The 18,865-nt window shown below is 43.5% G+C and overlaps 1 protein-coding gene across 1 annotated transcript in view; it reads right to left on the bottom strand.

The window, feature by feature from the left end:
- LNX1 (ligand of numb-protein X 1) overlaps window positions 1-18,865 on the bottom strand; it is a 106,885-nt gene that overhangs the window by 81,412 nt on the left and 6,608 nt on the right. The gene's annotated exons all lie outside the window — the stretch shown is intronic.

Below are 18,865 nucleotides of genomic sequence, written 5' to 3'. Positions count from 1 at the left end.
AAAGTAAATTAACTAATATTTTAGTTAAAAAAAAACTAACCAGCCAACCAAACAAAAGTGGCCCCTAAGCACAGAGCCACGAGTAAACTCTGAGCACAGTCAGGTGTGGTTCAAAAACAAAAACAAAAACAAAAATAAAGGATTTTCCTTAAAACAGATGAAAAGGGGAATATGTATGCACAAACATATATATATATTCACATACATACATATAATTTTTAAAGGAAGTTATATTGCATGAACACCTGGCTCTTTTTATGGAGTCACCCAGCAAATTATAAAGGAATTATGGGTGCGTCTCTGCATGCTTTCAAATGGTAAACAATACCATTGAAATTTGACATGTACAATAGCTTCAGGTCCACCCTTTCTTGATTGATTGAACCTTTTGTCCAAGACTGCATTTTTATCCTCTGGACATCCAACTCTTGGTGAAGAAAGGAGGGAGGCAGTAGAACTTCTATCAACAGGTATAGCCAGTTCTTTGGAAAGCTTTGGGTACTTTTACTCCACATACACTGTACATATATACATATGTATACAGAGTGAATAGTCAGAAAAGATTAGGATATAGGTACTTTTTAGGTCTCTTTAGTATTTTATCAGCTTCTTATCCTTTACTCTGGTCCAACTTGCACCAAACACTTTCATCTATAGGGGCTCTTTTAGTTTGAGATACAGACCATTTAGATTCTAAATATTTTGCTGGAGCCCCCCGAGACATCCATAGATGACCAGTCCTCTATTCATTATCTCTCCAATAATTCAGAGGATACTACCTCTGTACTATTTTTCCATTTGACAGGAGTCTAGCTGAACTATACACACCTCTCACATAGCCAAAGAGAATGTCTATCGTTGAAAGTGGGAAGATCTTTCAAGGAGCTATGCTCCTTGCTGTTCTTCCCTGGTAAAATATATAGTCTGCACCATCAGGATCCTTCTTTTCAGTGATGGGCAAGGGAATTGAGAACTTTTTAAAGAAATTATGCCTGAGAACTTCCAAAGTCTAAGGAAAGAACTAACCATAGATATCTAGGAAGTTGAGTGAATCCAAAAATGACCCACATCAAGACATTGTTAAATTATCAAAAGTCAGTGATAAAAAATAATAGCAATTACAGGGATGGCGGCAAGTAACTTACAAAGGCACCTCTTTTACCAGACTTCTCAGCAGGAACCCAGCAGCTTAGAAGAGGTGCAATGAGACATTCATAATATTGAAATATTAAAACTTCCAGCCAAGAATACTTTACCCTGAAAAGTCAATATTAAAACATGATAAAAAAAAGTAAAGTCTTTTTCCAGACAGAAAAAAAACACAGAAAAAAGCTAATATAATTTACTACCATAAGATATGCTCTAAGTATGGAGAGTATCATGGTGAGTGAAATGAGTCAGAAGGAGAGGGATGGATATAGAAAAACTGCATTCATTTGTGGTATTAAAAAATACATATGGTAGAAGACTAATATCTATGGCCAGAGAAAACAGGGGTTAGGAGGACTGGTCAATGGTTGGATCTAACCACAAGGAGGGTGGGGATGAGGGTAGGCAAGATAGAGAAGAGACTGGTTTGACAATAATAGCTGGGAATAGTCATGCTGGACAAAAACTGAGTGCTTAAAGTAGGTAGAGGGATATTATTGATAACCTTTCAGTATCAATATTGCAAACCATTAAGCCCAGAGAGAGAAAGAGAGAGAGAAAAGGAGAGAGAGATAGAGCTAGATAGAGCTAGCTAGAGTGAGAGAGAGAGGAAAGAGAGAGAGAGGAGAGAGAGAGAGAGAGAGAAGCAAAGCACCTACCATAGAGGTAAGCAGGGGGTGAGGGTGGGCGGTGATGGGAGGGAACCTGAGGACACTGGTACTGGGAAGTGTACACTGGTGGAGGGATGGGTGTTGGAATACTCTGTAACTAAAATCTAATCATAAACAGCTTTGTAAGGGTCTATTTCACAGCGATTCAATTCAAAAGTTAAAACAACGATCTGCTCTAAGAAATGTTTAAAGGAGTTCTTCTATTTGAAAAGAAATAAAAGATACCAAAATCTTGAGCAAGGAGATAAACAAGAACACAGAAGCAGCAAAAAAAAAAAAAAAAAAGCAACAATTAAGAGTGAAAGAACCACACAAGATTAAAAGGGGCAAAGAAAGAAAATGGTAAAAGTCAAGTAGTGATGAGTTGTTATCAGCATAAAAAAGGCTTTACACATGTATTAACTGATACTACCCCATGGTAACCACAAAACAATAATCTGGAGCATAGACTGGAGAATAGGAAAAAAATGGACAGAATCACTGTGGAAAGTCATCTACTCTGGGGAAAGAAACAAATGAGAGAAAGAAAATATATACACCACAAATTTTAACAACCAGAAAACAGAAGATAAAATGGCAATAAGTACGTCTCCATTATTATTACCACCAATAATCACCCTTAATGAGAATGTCTGAACCCAACTAAAAGACATAGATTAATTAGATGGATTAAAATAAAAGGAGAACCCATCTATACTATACAGACAAGAACTTATAGCACCTAAAATACAGGTTGAAAGTGAAAGGCTAGAGCAAAGTATTCCAAGCTAACAATATAGAGAAAAGGTTGTGAGCTGCTGTTCACATGTATGACAAAAGAGACACTCAATTAAAAAAAATATATATAGCTGCCCTATATATACATTTTGGGAAAGGGTTGTCCACATTTAGCTGGGCTCAGAGCTTACTCCTATGATTAGGAATTACACTTGCTGCTGCTCAGGGGGCCCATATGGAGTACTGGGGATTGAGCCTGTGTCAGCAACATGCAAAGTCAAAATCCCACCTACTGAACTATATCTCTTGCCCTCTGGTTGCCCTATATACCCCAAGGGTTCAACCCCAAAAATAAAATGATCACCAGTATACAGGTATCCAATACAGAGTCTCCCAAATACACAAAACAAATATTAACATACTTCAAGAGATACCAACTGACAGCAGCACAATACTTGTAGGCTGTCTCAACACAATTTACTGCAGAAGACAGATCCATCCAGACCCAAAATTAAATAGATAAATAATAAGAAAGTCACTATCACTGTCCTCCCATTGTTCATCGATTTGCTCGAGAGGGCCCAGTAACGTCTCCATCGTGAGACTTGTTGTTACTGTGTTTGGCATATTGAATACGTCACAGGTAGCTTGCCAGGCTTTGCCGTGTGGGTGAGATACTCTTGGTAGCTTGCTGGGCTCTCTGAGAGGGGCGGAGGAATCGAACCCGGCTTGGCCGGGCTGGCTGCATGCAAGGCAAACACCCTACCGCTGTGCTATCACTTCAGCCCAATAAGAAAGTAATGACATTAAATGAAGTAATCAAAGGAAATTACTTAATAGGTATATAGGAACTTCCATCCCAAAGAAATGAATATACATTTTTCAATTGTAACATTCTAAGGATAGATCATCTATTAGCACACAAGTATCAACAAATTGCAATGATGGAAATTATACCAATACATCTTTTCTGATCGTGGTGTTATAAAGTGAGAAATTAACAAAGCCCTTCAGGAAAGGGGTCAAAGAAATAGCATAGCTGGGAAGGTGCTAGCCTCAAGCCCGACCTGGTTTCATTCCCACACACCACACAGGGTCCTGTTTGCTCCTCCAGAAATGATTCCTGAATGCAGAGCTAACAGTAAGCCCTGAGCATGCCAGGGCATGGTCTCCAAAACACAAACAAAACAAAACAAAACAGGAAAAACACAAACATGTGGAGAATAACTCTCCTGTCAAGGAAGAAATTTTGTAATGACCTGGAAAATAACAAACACAAAGAAAGGAGCTATCAGATCCCATGGGATGCAGCAAAAGCAGCATTAAGAGGAAAGTTCATCACTATTCAGGCCACATCAACAAGTAAGATAAGACTCAAGCAAACAATCTAACCTTTCACCTGAAGGAAAAAACAGCACCAAAAGTAAGTAAAAGGGAAGAAATAATAAACATTTGAACAGAAATAAATTAAATAGAAACCAAAAAGACCATACAAAAGATCAATAAAACCAACAGCAGCTTTTAGGAAAGGAGCAGTAAAATTGATACCCCTCTCTCTAGGCTCACTAAAAGTAAAAAAGAGAAAGTCCTGATTTTAAAAAAAAATAAAAAATGAGGGTCAGAGGGACAATAAAGGGGTTAAGGGGCAAACCTTGCATGTGGCTGACCCCAGTACCATCTCCAGCATTGTGTATAATCCCTGAGCATTGCCAGGGGTCACTCCTGAACACAGAGCTGAGAATAGGCCCTGTGTCCCACCTTCATAAAAAAAAAGTCATCAATGAAAGAGGTGAAGTTATAACTAACACTGTAACTAACACTGCAGATAAACCAAGAACCATAAGATACCGTGTTCATATTCAAATGTTTATATGGAAAAAAGAATTAGACAGCTTAGAAATGCACACATTTTTTTTGAATCACAAAACTAAAGACTGAACCAGGAAAAAATAGAAAGCATGAACAGTTGAGGTGGTCAAATAGAGAGAATTTATGCAGTATACTCTGATGATCATGGCAAATCTACATTCAACATTGTATTAAATACAGAATCCTGGCTGACACTCCACCAAAATGACATATAGAGTTCAGATGTCCTTCTCAGGAGATGAGCCTTGGTTGAGCAACAAGCCAAAGCCAGGCTGGGTAATGCTTCCTGGGAAATGTGGACAGTTGGGGCAGAGACCAGCTCTACAGTACAAAGACTCACAGAAATTTGCCTCGGGAAAATAGGGGCAAGGTAAAAACCCAGTATCTCAACATATATATCATACTGGAAAGGGTGGCATGAGACTACACAGGCAAGTGGGAAAGAGGCTCAATCAGTGGCAGGGTTCACCTCAGAGTGTCTCTTGCAACCTGCCATTTTTTAAGAAAACAATGAAAACTCTGAATTTGTGTAGAATCACAAAAGACCCCAAATAGTTAAGGCAGTTCTGAGAGAAAAATAATAGAGGGATCATTCTCCCCAACATGAACTATTTTACAAAGCAACAGATATCAAAAACAGCATGGTACTAGATAAAAAAGAGCAGGACCCAAGAGAAAGTACAATGGATAGGGCACTGGCTTACAGGTAGCCAATCTGGGTTTGATGCCTGGCACAGCAGTTTCCCAAGCACTGCTGGGAACAAACCCTGAACACAGAGCCAGCAGTAAGCCCCGAGAACTGCTGGGTGTGGCCCTCCAGCCAAACCAAAGTTGAAGGAAACAAACAAACAAACAAAAATCCAGGAACTCAGACCAATGGAAAGGGACAGAGAGGGCAGTAATCAACCCACACTTGTAGGGACATCAAATGCATCCTAGGAGGGACACCACAGTGCTCAGTTCTGTTTGCTTCTTTCCCCTACACTGGCCACAAAACCACTGTGTGGGGTGGAATCATTTTCAGGCCAGAGAGACAGAATCAGCAGTGATATAACAAAACAAAAAACAAAACCAAAAATAAAATCCCCAAACTCCTCTGCAGCAGATTTTGCTCCCTAAAATAGCTCTGTATTACAGCTCGCCTGCGCAGGGGCCCCTCCTAGCTTCAGTGGAGTGCAGGGAGGAGGCATTCGTGTAATTCGAGGTATGAGGTCTGCACCCCCATGCTTTCTTTTTTTTTTTCTGAATGGATCTGGGTTGCTCTCTGGAAAATTACTAACTTGCATCGCGGGGCCAATTAATCTGAATAAATCTTCCACTTTGCAAAAAATGAGAGTCAATCCGCTTGCTCTGTCCAATGACTTAAGTTCAATGTCATGGCGTGTGTTTGGTGAAATGTTCTTCCCGGGGTAGTCCAAGTCTCACTCCATTCATCTGCCTCAAAGCTGTGATGGAAATTGCTTTCAAACTTGCAGGTGTGCAGGTCTCAGCGGACGCAGTGCAGCCTTTGCAACTGCAGCCACCATTACTGTCCAGTCTCATTATTGTCATGGCCAGGAAGGGCCAAATAAGATTACATTGGAGGAAGGGTCCTTGGGGGGTAGAGAGAGGGAAGAACGGGTAACAGAAGATCCCCAACAGGGACAGCATGTTCTACGACTTCTAAAAGTCATTAGAGAGAGCCAAAAAGCCGCTTAAACCGGGGCCTTCCACTTGCCAAGTCCAGGAGAGCTGAGTGGCTGAAAAAGGATGCAGATAAAGAACCCAAGCTCCTGAGTCTCATGGCATGTGGAGTCTTTCCCAGTCTGGTTTCAAGCCTGGCTTGGTTTACACTTTCAATAATGTCGCTAGAAGGTGGGACTTCTGACAAAGACAGGATGCCTGTGTGGCTCTCAGTCTATCAAAGCAGAGCTTCACCGCAACCCATGAGTCAAGGGCTCCCTCGGGCGTGGATGAGGCCACAGTGACCCTTGGCCATGGAGCAAGAACCTGGGTCTGGACTAGGGAATTGTCCACTGGTCCCTTCCCAGGGAGTGCTCAGCAATCTTTCGAACCTTTTTTGGTCTTCTGATCACACAGGGTCTGAAGGAATGGAGAAATTAGTTTGCTCTCTGCTTTTAAAAGTAATACAGTTGACTTTACAGTTGGAAAGTGAGGGTTGCTAGGCCCCCAAGCAGTGGAAATCCTACATCTGGACTTTATTCCTGGGACCGTAAATACAAACACAAAACAAAAAACCTGTCTATGTCTGTACCTGTATTATATCTAGATTTGCACCTTACCTGTACCTGTACCTGTACCTGTGGGTTTACAGTTAAATCCATGTAGAGGAAACCCTTTATACAGAAAGAACAACACCCCTGTATGGACATATGTAGTACAAACCCAGTTGTTCAAGGGTCAGCCACATTGTGGTTTCCTGACCAAGTTGAGTCTAGGCCATGAAATTGCCCAGATGTTCACTAATTTGCTCCTTTTCCAGGAACCCCTTTAAGATTTTTGAAATCTGGTAGGTAATTATTTTAGAGCGCTGAAATGTCTCCTCGAGAATCATGAGCATATGACTCACAAGCACATTTTTTCATTTGCAGAATATGATTCAGGTCCAGTATGTTTGGTTAACCTCTGCTCTGATCACTTTGAAGTGTCTGTTGACAGAAGTCTCCAAATACCAGGAGTGTTGTTACCTAAAACCGACACTATCAGCTCCATGGTTGGTTGCGGGTCTTGAGAGTAAAAGTATGCTTTCAGAGGGCAGAGACAATGGCTTCTTTTTAAGCTACAGGGGATCTCCCAGAGCTAGGCTCCTCCCTCTTTGCAACTAGCTGCAATTTGTATTTATTTAATTCTTGCCCTCCTTGCATGGGCCATCTGTGCCAACGAGGGACTTGGCCAAGGTTAAAACTGAAATTTTAATATTTGCAATTGCTCCAATTATCTTTGCTCAGGCTACTAATTAGTACCAAATTGAATGTCATTTGAATGAAATAAAATGGCACAGCAACTATGCAGGCGAACAGCTCCAAATGACAATGGGGCTTCACTTAAAAGTACTCCAACACCAAGCTTAAAGCCAAGTGTGACACCAACATGTAAAAGCTTGTTAAGAATCAGGGTTCTTGCAGTATAAACAGCTTTCTGCGGGAGTAGTTCCTGGCACAGAAGAGCAACACACTAAAGTGTCCTTACTTGTTGGGGTCAAACATTTGTCTTTAGTAAAATAAGGGCGTTGGATTCTATTCTAAAAATAAATGGCAGGAATGTAGGCTATGACTTCAGGATTCTCCTTCCAGTGGATGGGCAAGGTAGTCATCAAGTTGGGTACAGATATCAATTGAGCCAACTTCAGCAAAACGCTCTTTAAAATCTTGTTGACTTGGCAAGATCAGGTTTAAAAGAGAGGTTTATTGAGTCAAGTGATTTCTCTGGGGCAAAAGAATGAATAATTAGTGTCCAACTATTTTCCCAGAGGAAAGTTCCACTCTGGGGAGGTTGAAGAGTCTACAGTTCCTAGGAAGTTGATCAATAAGCAAACTCCACTGAAAGAAATGTACTGTGAGTTTCTTCTAATCTCAGTGACAAATTAAACCAGCAGATACTCGTGTGTCAAAAACTCTAAGGATCACTGCACAGTTTCAGTACTTGAGACAAGAACAAGAAAGACACTCAAACAATGGCTTGTATACATTAAGCTCAAGAGAGGAAAAACACCCAAGTTCAAACAGAAGGACTTTCACACTTAGCAATGATCTAAAATCTGTCAGTTCACCCCGAGACATAAAACATAGACTGAGCTGCTTAAAAGAACACACATCTACACATCTACTCCATTTTTAGAAGAATCCAACATGGAAATAAAAATGTTGAAAATGTGAAATGCTAGAGACTCACTTAAATAAATAGCTGTGTGATATGTGAAACCTGAAGAATTGTAAGTTCTCATAGATAAATTCGGTCCAAAAATAGGTAAGAGCATGCTTGGCAAGCACAAACACACATCCAGCAGCTGGGCAGATGGTACATGTCTACAGGGAATGGAAGAATATGAAGAATATGTTACTGAAGACAGTACAGTGAAGGTGAATAATTCCATCTGAGAAATTACCTTGTGCACAGAGGGATGTCGTGTTGGCAAAAGACCAACAGCACATGATTGCAAAGTAGAGAGAAAACAGAAGGAAAAAGGCAGTGTGAGAGAAAGAACTGTGAGTCTAAAGACTGGAATAAGCTTGAGAGTGGTATAATCGAAGAGGTCTGGGTAGGGGATGGGGATAATAACAGTCATTAGGTTGCATGTCTAGCATCATATGGCCTGGGTTTGATTCCCAGAACCACACAATCCCCAAGCACCATGGGTGTAGTCCTGGAGGTCCCCTGAGGGGTGTACCCTGGGTATCTCAGACACAGTTAGACACAGTTAGGCTCAACAGCATTGCATTCTCAGGCCCTTGCATTGAACAACAAATCACTAGTTCCTGCCAAAAAATTTCCTTTAGGAAAACCAGGGGCGAATAAACAAAGCAAACTCATCCCTGAGGTCTCCATGGACAAGACCCAGAGATGATCCCATGGGTTCGACAAATGTACAGGGACGACGGGGCAATTGGGCTGCATCGTGTGTCTTGGGAAAGATTGCTCATGAACTTGTCGAAAGATTCAAAGTTGGACTGCAAAGAGACCCAGCATAAAAACCATGGCATCAAGAATAGTCCAAGATGTACCATGGGGAGGGCACTTGTCTTGCACGTGACCAACAAGGGTTCAATCCCCAGCATCCCATATGGTCTCTTGAGCCCTGTCAGGAATGATTCCTGAGCACAGAGCCTGGAGTAAGCCCTGAGTACAGCCAGGCATGGCCCCAAAACAAACAAACAAGCAAACAAACAAAAAACATTGTCTTAGCACTCCAACAGGAGATATGGGATGGGAAGTCAGAAAATATCTAAGTGACAATTGGGTGTAGAGACTGCAGATGACATGAGAAGGAAGAATAAATCAGGATCGACAACTGCAAATGAGAAGGATTCCACCCCAAACACAGACATGAGTGGGCTGGGGATATGCAACAATACCATTTGGGGCTGAGGAGACTGAGCGTCCACTTCGGCTGAGCAAAGAGAGCTGGGGTGGGCAGGGAGGGAGGTCCTGCATATATGACATGGTACCAGCAAGCCCAGGTCCCATTCCTGTGGCATGGGAAGGGATGGCTAAATTGTTGATGGTGCCCAGATGCTTTTCTTATAAAACATACAACTGCATCTTGGAAAGAAGAAGCACAGTCTTATACATTTGCAACAGAACCTCATTGCTTTGATCCACTCTATCATCAATTAGCTCATGGGGTCAAGACAAATTTTGATGGCCTCTTTAAAGAAAGTCTCTGGGACCACGTGTAGCCAACCTGCTGAGGAATACTTTAGTGGGAGAGTTAGAAAGTTCTCTCATCAGTATGTCTTTAATTGGAACTACCCAAATTGTTTGCCTAGAAAAGTTTCATCGATTAAAAATGTTTTTGGAGGGCCAGAGTGATAGTACAGCAGGTAGAGCATCTGCCTTGCATGTGGCCAACCTGGATTTGATCCCCGGCATCCTATATGGTCCCCTAAACACTGCTAATATGGTCCCCTAAACACTGCCAGGAGTAATTCCTGAGTGCAGAACCTGAGCATCACTTGGTGTGACACAAAAAACCAAGAAAAAATATTTTTGGGTTCAGAATTCATCTCAGTCTCCAAGTTTGACTCTATGAATTATAAAGGCCTCGAACAGGCTGCCAGCCCCCACCTCTCGCCCAACTAGGCTGTCTCCATGGCAACACAGGGAGATGCAGTTTAAAAAGTCCTAAAAATACATGGTGCCTGTGCTCAGAGAAAGCTTCCTTCATGTCAATGAACTGAGTTTTGTCATCAGTAAGATTTGCCCTCAGTTCAAATGAGGTCATTCATCATCTCAACTGCTGAGGCTTAGGCTGCACTTAGAACATTCCAGGCATCTCCTGAGTGCTTCATGCGTATTCCATCTCATTCCTACTCCCTGAGTAAGACCATTGATTTAAGGATGAGGAACTTGAGATCTGGCTGAGGTGAATCTAATCATAGTTGCATAGTTGCAAAACGATGCATCAGGATTTGAATTCAGGTCCAAAGTGACTTCAGAGGTCATCTTTTACATCACAAGCTAAAACTTGTAAGTGCCTCATGACTGGGCTCTTCCCTGCTCTCCCCTCTTCCTTTGTATAGGAAACCCTTGGGAAGATAGGAAAATCCTTGGCATACCTTACTTAAATATCAGGCTTTATTTCCCCCCAATAATCCCTGCTTGTCTTTGTACAAAATTGAATCTGAAAGTCCCACGAGTGCCTTCTCTGAGCATACCCAGATGGCAAGATACCTCTGAGGACACTCAGTTCATTAAGAGGTAACGTCTGCATGCCTCATTGAATTGCACTGATGCCACTGCTTTGCCTAAAGCTGTTAGCTTAAACATTTAACAACTAGCTCCAGTTTTATTGTTTCCCGAGGACACATTTAAGTAATGAACACAGTATTGAAATTTCTAAAAAAAAACAAAAGTCATGACATATGGAGATCACATAGTTATTGGAAAGGCTGAGTCATCTGGATAAGTTCGTATGCCTCAGTTTCTTCCTCTGTAAAATGGGAGGATTGGGTGAGATCATTTTCATGGTCTTCTTCAGCTCTGAAAAAATTTATGATTCTGGTGACAGACTTCACCAGCCACATAACATGCTGCATTTTATACTTCTCCTCAAACGGGGGGCGGGGGATACGAGGCAGGAAGATAGAAAAAAGTAGGATCAACTGGAGTGAGGTAACAAGAACTGCTCAGAGCTACAGGAGAACTTCAGGGGAACAGAGCCAGGAGAGAGGGAGGAGTGGTAAAGAGGAATCTATTTGGGAAGCAGAACTGGATGAAAGATCTATTCAGTTCTTTTTGGATTTTTGTTTTAATTTGCTTTAGTTTGCTTTACTTTTGGGTCACACCTGGTGGTGCTCAGGAGTTACTCCTTGCTCTGTTCTCAGGGGTCACTCTTAATGGGCTTGGGGGACTAAATGGGATGCTAGGGATTGAACCTGGTGCAAGGCAAGTGTCCTACGTGCACTACCCACTGTACTATCATCACTCTAGCCCCTTGTTACTTTTATTCCTGTGGGAGAAATTCCCAAGGAGTACTCAGGGAGCCAGGGCCCTTCCAGCAATTCTAGACCAATCTGACCACTGATTCAAGTCTAGGATTTAAGGATGCAGTGAGTTCTGAGATGCAGGGGACCACCAGGGCCACCTTAGCAATGCTTGGGAGCCTCCAAGGCTACATCGGTGAATCCTGGGAAGCCACACGGTGCTTAGGATGGGACCCAGATGGGTGCATGCACCTTAACCTTTCTACTATGTGCTGGCCCCTAGAAGTCCATTTGGATGGACTGGCCCTCAATGGCCTAGTGCTTAGGACTCTCCCCTGGAGAAGCCAATCACCTCTATCTCAGTTTAGCAACACCATTTTCCCACCTCTTCAGTGAGGGAGGCAGGGAGGGAATATGGTATTTCAAGAAGTGCATTTTTCAGATCACAGCCCATCCATGCTGACCACTGATGAAGTCAGTTACTATCCACTTCCATCCAATTAAAGATTGTCTATTGTAAGAGGTAGCACTGTTTTACAGATGCCCAAAGGTGAAAACTACTGCTCATTTTCTCTGTGTGGTGCCACCAATTCTAACATGCTGCCTGTGAGTAAAGATATGGAAACATATCTTAGGTTTGGTGAAATGTGTTCTTACAACAATTGTTAATACTCATAACTAAAGGGCATGCTATGTCCCTGGAACTGTATGAAATACTTGACATAATTTCATTTAATACAACAACGTGTGAGGTAGATATCATTATCCCCATTTATAGCCAAGAAAAGCTCAGAGATGTTAAGTAACTAGCCCAAGGTCACCCAGGCTGGCAGAATCTGAGTCAGCCCGATGCTGGAACACGTACTTTAATCATCCAGTTATCTTACCTACAACCTTTCCAGAAGAAGCCACAAGATCAGGGTCCTCAGGATGACAAAGGAACTTATCATAGCCATGTGGCCCTAGTCGCTTCCTCTTAGTCTTCTGTCTAGAGTTACTAATGAAGGAAGAGGAATCTCCAGGGCTCAGGGATGACATGAATATTGTTCTATAGCTGGTCTGCCAGCCTGGGCTTGGAGGGAAACCTAGAATTCCCAGTGCCAGTTGATGCTGACGTAGACAGACAGAGGTGTCTGTTGGGCTCTTTAGTACACACAGGGACTGTGGGTGATCAGCCCTCAGGGCACGCACAGATCTTTTTTCCAAGCCTGACACGGGACTTGGACAATATGAATTTATGATCATCATGTTGTTTTAAAAAGTGGACTCATCATCATGGGGTGGCCAGATAGACAGCTCAAGTGATGGAGCACAAGCCTAGCATGTGCAAGGTCCTGATTTTGATCCCTAGAACCACATGGCCCCTTAGCACCACCAGGTGTGACCATAACAGCACCAAGCCTCCCCCACCCCAGCACCACCAGACCTAAGTAGCCCTGTGTAAGTGATCCTGAGAAGTGGATCCTCAGCATGACTGGATCACTGTGGGCTCACTTCTATTTTTGTTTTAAGAGGCCTCACATTTCAGTCTTTTGGGTGTCACAAACCTAGACCTCCTGTCCCCACTCTGGGTGTTACAAAAGCAGCATGCTTGGAGGAGGAGGGGTTTGGAGGATGGTGGGGTACACATAGGGCACACGAGGTAAATGTATTCTTGCTTCAATGCCAAGGACTGAGGAAGGAGGGAAGGTCAGAAGAGGGGAGAATGGTCCCCAAAGAGAACCATGACTGAAATTCAGAAGTGGGTCTGGTGTTAAACCCACATGTTCTCCTTGGCCCACCCAAGTCATTTTCTATAATTTCCTTCCAAGACCAACCTCATAGACGGGCCCTAGGAAATTTGTTTTGCTTCCAAAAGGATGGGATGCTGAAATCAAGTGAACTCCCAGAGCCTGCTCCTCCGAGGTGGTCTCCAAAGTGACAACACACGTCTCTGGGCAGTGCACTAAGTCTGTGCTTGAGTAGTTATTGTTACAATAATTTTGTGTGCGTGCTATAACGGATATAGCCTTAATACCATTAATATGCATATCCTTTAGAGACAACAATGCGTAGGACTGAGTCTCATGAATGGGTCTCTTGATTGTTAGAGGCCTGTGATTAAAAATGGAGAGATGATCACCTGAGGGAGAAGACAGCCCCCCCCATTGCCCAAGACAAGGTCATCTAAGAAATACCTGTTGGTTAAAACCACAGTTTGGCTCATAAGAGGTTTGGGGATTTCCTCTCTATTTTCCCCTCAACTTGATATGAAGCAATTACTTTCCTTCAATTTCTATTTTTCATTTACTAGTCCAGTACCTGGAGCTTGCCAAAGCTATAGTCTTCAAAATTGACCATAGGAAACAAAAATTGTTTTTGTTTTTGGGCCAGACCTGACTGTGGAAAGATGGAACCAGGGTCAGCTGCATGCAAAGAAGTGCCTGGCCCGCTATTCTGTCTCTCCAGTCCCAGTGACCATAGAATTTTGAGTCAACGGTGTGTGTAGGGGGTGGGTGGGAGAGGCGATGGGGTCTGAACACCGACTGCTAAATGCTGACCTCATTTGGCTCAGTTTTAAACAAATGGTGAAAAGTCATGACTCTGATACCAGCTTTTAAATTGTTTGGTTTGGGGCCTCCACATCTAAAGGTGTTTGGCAGTGCTTGCAGCAGTGCTCAGGGGGCCATGCACTGCCAGGGACTGAACTCAGGGCTCAGGCATACAAACCATGCACTTGGACCCTTGAGTCATTTCTCTGACCCACAACAGGAAAAATTGAACAGTTGAGTTATTTGTTATAAATTACTATGGGTGAGAAGGAATTTGATAGGAAGGAATTATAATTAATTGTTTTTGCCATAGCATTACTATTATGATTACCTCACTCTTTTAATAATAAATACCAAACCCTTGCTTATTTTATTATGTAAATATTTGAGATTTGCTTTAAAACCATCAAATGAAACAAGATATCCATAAATTCATCATTGTGAAGGCAGGTATTATGGTAATGAAGGATAGTTATTATTTTCTCTCTACTTTTGTATTAAGATTCATTAGGAGAAATTAAAAAGAAAATAAATCAAGCCACTGTGAAAGAAACCACGAAAACAGTGTGGTTGTGTGTACAGGACGCAGTCCCATTCCATCTCTACTTTAACTTTCATCCAGCTGACATAGTCAAGGGACCTGAAGAAAGGTACGGTGGGCTGAACTGGGGGGTGATTGATATTGCTAAGCTTCCAGATTTTGGATTTTATGCCAGAACGTATTTGATTTCAGGGAGTGGAGTTTCTATCCTTCTGGAAAAAGAGAACTTACTAATTTGAAGGGCTGGAGCGATAGCACAGCGGGTAGGGCGTTCGCCTTACAAGCGGCCAACATGGCCGACCCGAGTTCGATTCCTCCGCCCCTCTTGGAGAGCCCGGCAAGCTACCGAGAGTATTCGATATGCCAGACACAGTAACAACAAGGTCTCCAATGGAGACGTTACTGGGCCCGCTCGAGCAAATCGACGATCAACGGGAGGGCCTTTACCTTTACCTTTTACTAATTTGAAGGGGGGGGCCAAACAAAAAGACCATCGAACAGGGTCACTCTATTTTCTGAGTAAAGACTCATTCCAGCTCAAAGAGATAGGGGTTAAGGCACTTGCCTTGCACCCAGTTTGATCCCTGGCACCGTGTGTGGTCCCCTGAACACCAAGAATGATTCCTGAATGCAGAGCCAGAAATGAACCTTCGATTTCCTCCAAGATGCACAGGTTAGAAAACTTAAGAGATAGGCCAACTGAACATGTACTAAATACCTTGCTTTCAACATCATCCAGATTCACTGAACCCAAGTGGGCCCTGGCTTTGCTCCTCTACACTGGCTCTCCTTCCTCTGTTGGAATATGATTTTCCGCACCTCGCTCCACTTTGTCTATCAGCTCTAGCTCCTTCCTTCCTCATCCAAACCTGACGTCAGAGTCTCAGAACAGATGATCGGAAACAGCAGAGACCCATGACCTTCTTTATTTGTTCAAGTATGATGAAAAAGAAACACATTATTCGAGACTCAACTTGGAAAGTGTTTGCTGGCAAATCTAAGGAGCTCACCATTTGCCTTGAAACAGGAGCAGTACTGGGAAGGAACACAGTGAAAATGAAGGAAGAAGGCAGTGGGTCAGTCTGCTCCATGCCTCTCCAGCCTCTCCTCATCTCACGAGAGTTCAAAGCAGGAGTAAGTTCCAGCACAGCTGGGTGTGACCCAAAAGCCAAATAAAAGAGGCTTAGCCAGGTGCAGGCCTGGAGTCCCGGAGCACCATCAGGTGTGGCCCAGGCACCTGGGCACTGCAGGGCCTTGTGCTAAACCGAAGTTCTGTATGGCAGAGAATAACCAGTGGGACCCCCAGATCTCCTGAGCACTAGGAGGTTTGGAAACCTCCCTCCAAATACAATAAAAAAAAATACATTTCACTGTGTGTAGCCATGCAGGCCCACAGCACAGTCAGGGTGGCCCTTATAATCCCTGTCCGACATTGCAGGGTTTGAACAGCTGCATTTTCAAAATCGTGCACTGGACCTCTGACCCAAGCTGGTCAAGAATAACCAGGAGGGGCCCCCAGGCCTCTTGAATACCACTCGGAAGCCCTCAAAGTGTTAAAGGATATTTCCTATTAGGTAGTGAGTACCCCAACAAGGCCACAGTCTGGCTGAGGTCACTGAGGAGAAACATGAGGCTGCCGGACCTGACCTAGAGGAACTGGTCAGGAGACTGCGGAATGACCGACAGGTGGGGACACGCATCTCTGTGTGTGGCTGGCTGCTCCTTGGCTCTCACTGCTCAAATCTCTTGCAGGGAGCAGCTCTGCTAGCGAGGAGGAGGAAGGTTGGAGCCGTTGGTGGTGAAACACTTGGTGGGTGTTCTGCTTCTGCCTTTGGAAGCCAGCCCCACTGCGCTGGGAGGACCCCCACAGGCCTGGCTGCCTCTGCACCCCCGCAGCTCTTGGCAGTTACCCTGGGAGCCCTCACCCGTACACGGTGCTAAATGATCCAAGCTGCAAATGGCTGCGTCCCTGATTTCAATTTCCCAAACACAAAATTCCAAGGGGAATACGCCTTCCTGGGCTCAGAGCACTCTCTGGACTGGGTCCCAGGAGTGAACTGTCAGCTTTCTCCCCAGCAACTGGTTAGAATGTGGTTGGCAGCGATGCCATTAGAACCAAAAATATTTGAGTGGAAGCTAGAGGGCCCCTATCTCCTGAATTTCTGACAAGTCACACAGCAGTGATGGTCAACCTGGCTGCAGAGACTTGTCATGCTCCTGCTTCTATACCTTGGTATCTTGTGGGTAAGCGCCTCCCTGAGCACAGGTGTGACCCCGTTGAGGAGGGAGGGGCTCACTCAAAACACACTCCCACGTGACCCCATGCCTATGAATGAAGCACTGACAGAATCAGCGCAGAGTGAAAAGGATTTTTTTCCGAGAATGATAGGTCATGAAAAGCTTAAAGTAGCAGAGAAGATTGTTGAATTGAATTGAGAGCTGGGTGTACCCCATATAAGATATCTCAACACCCCACCAAACTCTAAACTCTTGCCTGCCATTCTATTTGTGGGGGAGGGGGAGAAGTGACAGGCCACACCCAGCAGAGATCCAGGGGTCTGTTTGGCGCCAGCGATCGAAGGAGGGTTGGGAGCATGCTAAGCAAGCACCTTCACCCTGTCTTGTTTCTCCAGCATTTCTGAGGTATCCTTGCAGAATGGGATCTTAAAAGAAATGTTAGAAAAACCACAAAAGCTTGTCTGAGATGGGTTTGCTGGTCTCGTGAGGAGCAGAATCAAGACTACCAGCTACTGAATCCAAACATGGAACATTCTGGTCTGTTTGTGAAGGCGCCGGCATCTGAAGGGCCCCACACCTGAACACTGCAGAAGCTGAACATCCTGAAACCTCTCACCCCACGGAGTGCAGGAGATAGACCCCAAAACTGATGCTATACAGCACACAGGAACGTGAGGGTGAGAAGTGGTGACTCTTTACAGGAAGTCAGGGTGTGCAGACATCAGAGCTGGAGGGAAGGTTCTTAACTCAGGGTCCCAGAAGGTTTACCTCAAAGGAAATTCTGAATGAAAGTAGAGTATTGGAGAGAGCCGAAAGTAGGGTAATGGGCTGAGCAAATGTTTGCATGCAGGAGGCCTGGATTCCCTTCCCAGAACTATGTGGGCCCTTGAGCACTGAATGAGAGTAGCCCCTGAGCACTGACAAGTATGGCCCCTAAACAGAAAGCAAAACAAGAATTAAAATAGATGGGCATCTTATTTGTCTACCACACATCTGACAAAAGGTTAATATCCAAGATAAAGCACCCGTAAAACTTATAAAAAAAAAACACATAAAAAATCAGGGGGTGGGGCTGGAGAGATAGCACAGCAGGTAGGGCGTTTGCCTTGCATGCGGCCGACCCGGATTCGATTCCCAGCATCCTATATGGTCCCCTGAGTACCGCCAGGAGTAATTCCTAAGTGCAGAGCCAGGTGTAACCCCTGTGCATTGCCGGGTGTGACCCAAAAAGCAAAAAAAAAAAAAAAAAAAAAAAATCAGGGGGTGGGGGTGGGGCTGCAGGGAAGAGATGTACAAAAACTTCCTCAAAGAAGACATACAGGTGACTAAAAGGTTTATGAAAAAGTGCTGTGAGACCACAACACCCAAAAGGAGAGAGAGAACACAGGGGATTGCCCTGCCACAGAGACAGGGGGGATGGGGGGATGGGGGTGGGAGGGATATTATCCATGGTGGTGGAAAATGGGCACTGGTGGAGGGATGGGTATCTGATCATTGTATAATTGAAACCAAAGCACAAAAAATTGTAAATCTACAACTTTAAAAAAAATAAAATACAATAAAGGGAAAAAAAAAAAAAGAAAACATAACTCATTAAATTGTTATGCTATAGCTATTAACTGTCAAATAAAAAAAAAAGAAAGAAAAAGTGCTGTGCATCATTTATCAGGAAAACACAAAACAAAATAACCATGAGATATCACCTCTCACCAGTGAAACTGGAATACATCACAAAGAACAAAACAACCAGTGTAGGCAGGAATGGGGGATAAAGGGACCCTCATTCACTGCTGGTGGGAATATTGACTGGTCTAATGTTCTGGGAAACAATATGGACACTTCTCAAAATATTAGGAAGCGAGCTTCCATAATACCCAACAATTCTACTTCTTGGCATCTACCCCAATGGCTCAAAAACTATTCAAAAAATATACTTGCACTCCTATGTTCACTGAGCACTATTCACGATAGTCCAAATCTGGAAACTCCCCAAGTGTCCAAAAAAAA

This window comes from Sorex fumeus, unplaced genomic scaffold (genome assembly GCF_029834395.1).
Source record: "Sorex fumeus unplaced genomic scaffold, SorFum_2.1 ptg000013l, whole genome shotgun sequence".
In the NCBI taxonomy this organism is placed as follows: Eukaryota; Metazoa; Chordata; class Mammalia; order Eulipotyphla; family Soricidae; genus Sorex; species Sorex fumeus.
Note: the sequence above shows the minus strand (reverse complement) of the source record. Positions and strands in the feature narration are given on the sequence as shown.